Raw genomic sequence first — 7,679 nt, 5'->3', positions numbered from 1 at the left:
CTTGGCAAGTGATGGTTTTTGCGTTGGATGAAATTTTATATTGTGATCATCATAAGATTGACCCAATGGCATGTAACTCTCCTTGTAACAATTTGTGCATCGATTTATGGGTAAATCGCTTTCAAGAGGAGGGGAATGATACAGAATCTAGCTAGCAACGAAGCCATTCAAGTTGTTTGGAGAAAGTTTGATGTCACTTAATCGTTTTCTTAAGTTAAAACTGAAGTTTGTTTTAGTGATGCTGTTTGTTCCCATTATTGCAAATCGCTAAGTTATTTCCAGCATTTGATTAAGTCACTTGAGTCATTGGTTTGGTTGAATAAATGGCTAAGGGCCATGTTGACCACAGTGAGCCGTGTTAGGGGTTAGTAGGATCAAATTAGGATTAATTCTTTGTAGTTAATGTTTAATTAAGTGAGTTCTAGTGTGATTAGGAGTTTTGAATCTTGTAAAGGCTGTAAAGCCTTTTGTTTAGTATTGCTCATATATTATTTAGATGTATGTGTAACGAGCGTATTTATGATGTTTGGAATTGTAGTATTGCACAAGTCAAGCAAAGCCCAGCCTTCCGCGTTCAATTAATGGTCCTACTAAGATGATTATTTAGTTTTTTTTCCTTAATTTGTTTGGATTAAGTTGTGCGACTTTTTAAATTGTTTGGATTGACATGTGGTTTATATATTTGGAAGGCATATGATTGTGCTTCTGTTCTTTTATGTGTTCTTTTTCTTGATTTTTCTTGTCACTTTAGTGTTAGTGCTTCCATGCTTCCCAGAGAAGTTAATTTTCTATGTTCTTGTGTTTTCTAGAAATTGACAGCCCTTGAAGTATTAAGTTTGCCTCATTCTCCAAATCTGAAAGCAATGGGGTGAGTTATAATGGTCCTTATAATTTGTATATTGCCAATCTAACGACTAAATTATGTATGTTGAAGTATCCTAATATTTTGAATTACATTTTTTGATAGTGTGAGGGTAGGGATCTGATATTACCTTTTACAAAGGTAAGTCTTTGTCCTTTACCATGTTATTTTTATCTTTATAATTTGGTTTGTCAAGTGTAATGGTCTAAAGTCTAATGGTCTAATGGTTTTTGTCGAACCTAATGGTTGTTGTTCGTGTAGTGGCTATGGGCTATACACATCGCAGGGATAGGCAAGGCGTTGCAAAGGTAACAATGTGTTTTGTTACCTAGCAATTGTAAATAGAATGATTGAATAAATCTACATGCCACAACATCAATAGTTGTTAGTTACAATCCATGTTTTTAAACTCGGACCGGACTGATCGGTTGAACCGATTGAATCGAGAATCGGTCAGCCATCTGGTCCAAGTTGTCTTTAAAACTCGGTTGGCCAAAACTCGGTCAAAACCTGATCAAAATTGGGGTTCAACTGGGAACCGATACAACCACTGAAATCTGGCTTTTCCATTTTTCCTTTTCTTCTAAGCTTTTTTTACCCGCCTGTGAGTTCAATTCTCAGCAACATAGCTTTCTTCTAGTTCTTCCCACATATCATTAGCTGGCATGGACTCAATCAAAACCAGCCCTTATAATTAATTTTTAAATAAGATCTCATGTCAATAAATGAAAAAAAAAAGACAAAGAAAATTGCAGAAAGGAGAAACATAAAGAAAAGAGAAATTAGAAAAAAAAAAGATGAAAAGTTTGATATTTTCTAAGTTTGAAAAGAAAAAACTAACAAAATTAAATTTGCAAAGGTAAAAAAAATCAAGAAAATGAAAAGATGAAATAACCGTAAGATTGGCAATGAAGGGAAGATAACAAGATAAAGGAAGTGGCTGCAAGCAGCGTGGAGACTTGAGGAAAAGACAAAGAAATAGGAAGAATATTACTGGAACGGGAAAAAAAGGAATGGGAGGAAAAGAGTTATTGTTGGGATAAAGGACAAGAAAAGAGATATGGTGAATAGGAGGAAGAAAAGGTTCCAGGATAAACTGAAAAGCAAAGGAACTGGCGCGGCGGCTAACATCATATTAGGTTTGGTTGTCCCAAAATTTTTCTAAAAATTTCATTTTGACCCCATATTATTTTAAGAAGTACAAAATTCATCCATTATATTTTTTAAACTACAAAATTACCTATAATTTTTAAGTGCATTTCTTTTGAGCTAAATCCAAACTCATCAAATATGTATATAAAGTTGTAAACCACCAATTTAAAGGGAATTTTTATATATTATTTTAATTATATATCATTAATATGTGTTTATGACGTCATCCAATTCGACCTCCGGTTGAATCCAATCAAACCCATTGATTCCTGACCCTCGAGTTCAGCTAAATCGATACCCGGTCTGAATCTAAAAACATAGGTTACAATTATCAGTAGAAGTTACAATATTAAGTCTACATGCCTGAAGTTAGTTACAATTATCAGTGTTGTATCTTCTAAGTTACAATTGGGTCTGGTAAGGCAGTTATTAGCATGACAATGCTGTATCTTTGTCTTCTAAGTTACAATTGGATTGATTAGTCTGGTAAGGCAATTACTAGCATGACAAGGCTGTATCTTTGTTTAAAGAGGTCAAATCATTGTTGCTAGGAATTTTTGCTGATTGTTGATAAATAAAATCCCTTTCTTCCTCTATTATTCTCATCTCTATTCTCCCTCTCTCTCTTCCCTTTCTTCTTACAAGTTTTTCCTTTATTATTCTCATATCTATTCTCCCTCTCTTTCTTCCCTTTTTTCTTACAGATTCTACCTAATTCTTTCCTCTTAAAATATAATTCAAAACATGTTTGTTGTTTTTGTTTAGGTTTGGGTTTAAAGTTTCACGTTTGATTTGTAGTATTTGATTGTAGAAGTGTGGCAAGTTGGATCCAAATTGTGACGAATTTCACACATTGGTGGAAGACTTCCTTGCATTTCATCCTTTAAAGGTAGGCCTTATGCATATCACGAAGAAGTAGTACATGACCCTTTTTATGATTGCCCCTTCCAAACAATAGCCCCACCTGTTTGTCTACATGAGATCGAAAGGATTCAAGGTAGTGGCTAAGGGTGATGGGCTGGTGAAGGAGACCAAACATCTGCCAATCACTCGATTACCTAATTCGCTTGGCATAGGGTATGAGTTCCTTACTGTATACATGGATGCTTCTTTGGTTTGTTTTGAATGAAAGAAGGATCCACAAGTGCCAAGACAACGTTATATTGGTATAGCTGGAGGTGGATTCCTAATCCACTACCCTCTAAGTATATTGCTTTCGCATACCAATCTTTGATAAAAATAAACCAAAGGCAGGAGTCGAAGAAATGAAGGTTGCAGCTATCGTCGCGATGCACGTGTCTAAGAATGAAGAATACCGTCATTATGGAGGCCTCATCATTTGCATAGATTGCTTGGAGGTAAGCAATACGTGCAGTGGCCTCATCGCGTTGAACCTAGTCCACTTTCAGCCTCTTGCAAGAATGTGTGTTTATGGCAAAGAGAAGGACGAAATTGTGTTGCGTTTCTTACATCGAGAACACAATATGCTTGGTTACAAGTTGGTAAATATTGGTCGCAACATGGGTGATTTTTGCAATAAAGTGACTTGGAACTATGTTAAATCGAAGCTGGGCAATGATATGGGACGATGCTCCTTGAAACCTGCCTTTCGCATGCAACTGGTAAAAAAAAAAAGGGAAAGGGAAGATAAAGGGAAAGAATAGTCCAAGGAGAAGGAGGGGAAAGAGAAGTAGCTTCAGGCAGTGTTTTTAAGATTGAACCAGACTAGCCGGTCGAACCGGTTCGATCGTGAACCGCCAACGCTGCCGGTCTGGTTGTATGCTAAACTCGGAGGATGTTAAAGAACCGGTCAAAACCGGTAAAAACTATTAAATCGGTAAAACCCGGTTGAAACGTAAAAATCCGGTTTTAAGTTTTCTTATCAATATGGCCCACTTTACTAAATAATTAATACATTTGCTCCTCGATTTACTCTTCCACACCAATCGTCCACTAACATAATGGAGAATACCACTCCTCCATTACCAGACTTCCACCATCATCCAAATTCCACAACCTTATCTTTATCTTATTGAAGTCTAAAGCATCTAGGATAAGTCCAACAATTATATCTTCATCTTTTAAACCTCAATCTCTCATCTTGGTTTCATTCACGTCATTCAAGGCGAAGACCATAGAATCCAACGTCAAAATTTTTCTCTATCTTCTCGAACAAGACCAAGAAGAAAATTAGCTACATCATCATTAGCAGCAAAAGATACCTAAAAGAAGATCTACACTATATGCTTAGGTATCAAGGATCAAAGTGTTTTGTCAATCACTGTTGCGTTCCAAGACCAATCTCACCAGATCTGGTGGTGTTCAATGTGGTGGCGGTGGAGATGCACATCCAACTTCGATCAAAGGCCATTCTCAATTAGATGTTGGTTTTTTTTCGCTCTTTTCTTATTTCTTCGTTTGTGTTTTGGGGAGTTTGAAACCTCTCGTCAAAAAATTTGAAATTTATTTCTATGTACTTAAATTCTTTTTTTTTTTTTGGTTTTGGTGAAGAGGACAATTAATGGCTGATTTCTACAAAATTGTTTAATGTGATTTTTCTTTGTAAATCATGAGGATAAATATGGGATGTTGATGTTATACACTTGTCACCATAGATTGTATTACTACTGCAGATGGGGTCATTGATGGTGATTGAAATTATTTCTTAGAATTTGTAATTTTAAAAAATAAATATAAAAATATTGAACCGTTGACCCGGCCAGTTAAATCAGTTGAACTGGAAAAAATCAGAACCGATAACTCAATCGGGGTCGCTCACTGGTCCTAGTTTTAAAACATTGGCTTCAGTTGATGAAGGAGTCCAATTGTTTTAGTTTTTTTTTTGCTTGGCTAGAGTGTTCAATTGTTTTAGTTGTTTTTGGTTTGGCTTGACTTTTTCTCCGGTGTTGAGATGTATCAAAACTATCAAAACTTATTGATGTATTCATGTGTTATGACTTTTCCTTGTATCGATTAACTATGATTATCTCACAGGTTGGATACTTATCACAATATCCTTATCACGGCGCTTGAATACAAGTTTAAGAAAAATGCTATAAGCACTCGCACCGTGCGGTACTAGCTATTGTTCAAATCTTGAGCTATGAACGCCTCGCTAGTTCAATCTAACCTCTAAGTACACGAAATTATGCGGAAACTAAAAGTAGTGAGCAAATAGGAGAAGTGTTGGAGGCTAAAAAAACTTGTGTTACTCTTGAAAACACTTGTATAAGATGCTTTACAAATAATGGGACTTGGCCTATTTATAGGCAAGCCAAAAAAACTAAACAAGTTTCTAGAAAATTCTGCACTAAGTCTTCCTACATTTAGTCTCTAGAATCTTCTATATAATATAAAACTCGTATGTAGAAGCTCTAGGCTATTCCACAAGACCCTCGAGCGGCCTAAAACATTCCGGACATCTTTAAGTCTCTCTACATACTCCTAATATTGTTTGGCAAAACCTCCTTGTCTGGCCGGCTCGAGGCGGGTGCATGTCATCCCCCCCCACTTGAACGAGGCATCGTGCCTAATGTCTTAACTAGTTTCATACGCCCATATGAGCTCCTCAAGTTGCCACAGCTTCTCGGCCGGCTCTCAACTGATCTCAAACTTCGGTAGCCCACACTAGGGATGCAAATGAGTCGAGTCGAACTGAGTTTTGGCCTAATCGAGCCAAGCCTCCAGTTAATTTTGTGAAGTTCGAGTTGAGTCGAGCTCGAGCTTAAAAAATAAAAAATAATAATAATAAATTTATTTTAAAAAAATAAAAAAAAATTATTAATTTTTAAAAATAAATAAAATAATAATTTTTTAACAAATAATAAAATATTAGGGATATATGTGTAATTTTACTATTAAAATAAAAAATAAAAAAAAAATATATATATATATAATTGAGCTCGCGAGCCGTTCGCAAGCCAACGAACTTAATGTTTTTTAGCTCGAGTTCGAGTTCGAGTTCGGCTTAATTAGCTCGAGCTCATACTCGCGAGCGGCTCGATTCGTGAATACCCCTAACCCACACCATTGCACCAAGTACTCCTTTGATGATGTGGGATTCTTGTGCCAGACAGTATGATCCGCCACAATCTACTCGACAACTTTGTTGTACTCATCTCTCATGCCCTGCGGGTGTCTTCATTGACAAGTTCTTTGACCAATCGTGCGGTTCTTGATAAAATGACTTAAGTAGACTGATATGAAAAATCGGATGGAATTGTGAAGCTTTTTTCTTAAACTTGTATTCAAGCTATTGTTATACAGATATTGTGATAAGTATCCAGCCTGTAAGATAATGACAGTCAATCCATGGAAGTGCTACCTTAACGCCACACCTAAATAAATCTACCACCATGCTTAAGTGAATTTATCCATCTGATTGTAACGTACATTCTGAGAGACCCACGTGCTGTTGGAACGGCTAGACTTCAAAAAATTCTGCAAAAATTAGAAAATGGTGGTATTTGTTGGCACATCACGCACATTCAGATAACTTCAGAATTCAATGACCTACTGTCCAAACTTCTGTTAAGTACAATTTGTCTCAAACGTATAGTCACTGAAACCTTTGTTTCATATTCATTTTGCATTTTTTTCTCAAATATCTTCGCAATAATCGATACGAGTTGAGATTCACATTGTTGATGTCTGAGGATGCTCACCTCGGCCGCCCGCGTGTCCGGGGTGAACTCACCTCGTCCCTCCTTAGAACTCATCTGTCTTGGGCATAACCCCTGAACTCGGCCGGATCCCGAGTCTACCGTGTAGGTGACCTCGGCACCTTCACCTCAGCTGCACGCAGATGATGTCAAGCCACCTGACACCACCCAGGACCAGTGCTTTATCTGAAAAGCACTGGAGGCACTTAATGGCACCTGCACAATACTCGCCGTCATCATACCCAGAAGGCTACAGTGTCAGGGTCAGGCCTCCTGACAGGGGACAGAACCGTAATACCAGAGAGTGGGTCCCACCAGCATCAGCCTTCCGTCCTAGCATTCCCTCCTGACCTATAAATACCCCTCGCATACCTCCCGCAAGTAAGCATACTGTTCACTCACTCATACTCTTATTATTCTCGTTCTCATACTAACTTGATCGTCGGAGTGATCCCAGGGAAAAAACCCCGCCATCCACTTTGACCGTCCAACCTCACTTCATTCCACCCGAGGTGAGATAAGCGAGTTCACCTCACCACCTTAACAAGAGAGCTGATTTCGGCTGGACTAATTACCCGCCAAAAATCACCTCTTCAATTGGCGCCGTCTGTGGGAACGAGACTACTATTACTAGAATGAGATCCACGCGCTCTAGAAGCGGAAGGGTTCCCTCAACAGGGGCTGTGCCGACCTCGGGAGCCCAGCAAGACCGCATCTCTGAAGAACAAGGGTCCCAAAGGACCCAGCCCGACAACGATGACGCCATCGCCAAGATGGCCGAGTTCGTATCAGACAACCCCAACATCTTTGAGGAGCTAGGAAGATACCTCAAAAGACAGGGGAAAGAAAATGCAGAGTCTTCCAAGAGGAGGCCGACGAAGTCTCCTGAAGTGCCCTTAGGTGAGGACTCTGATGAGGGGCGCCTCTCTCGGAATACCTCCAGGCGCGCCTCCTACAAGGGGACCTCTAAATTTGCCTCCATCTCCCGGGCGTTTTCCCGAGGA

The sequence above is a fragment of the Coffea arabica genome, chromosome 4c, assembly GCF_036785885.1.
Source record: "Coffea arabica cultivar ET-39 chromosome 4c, Coffea Arabica ET-39 HiFi, whole genome shotgun sequence".
Classification (NCBI taxonomy): domain Eukaryota; kingdom Viridiplantae; phylum Streptophyta; class Magnoliopsida; order Gentianales; family Rubiaceae; genus Coffea; species Coffea arabica.
The sequence above is the reverse complement of the archived record's forward strand: the minus strand, read 5'-3'. Positions refer to the sequence as shown.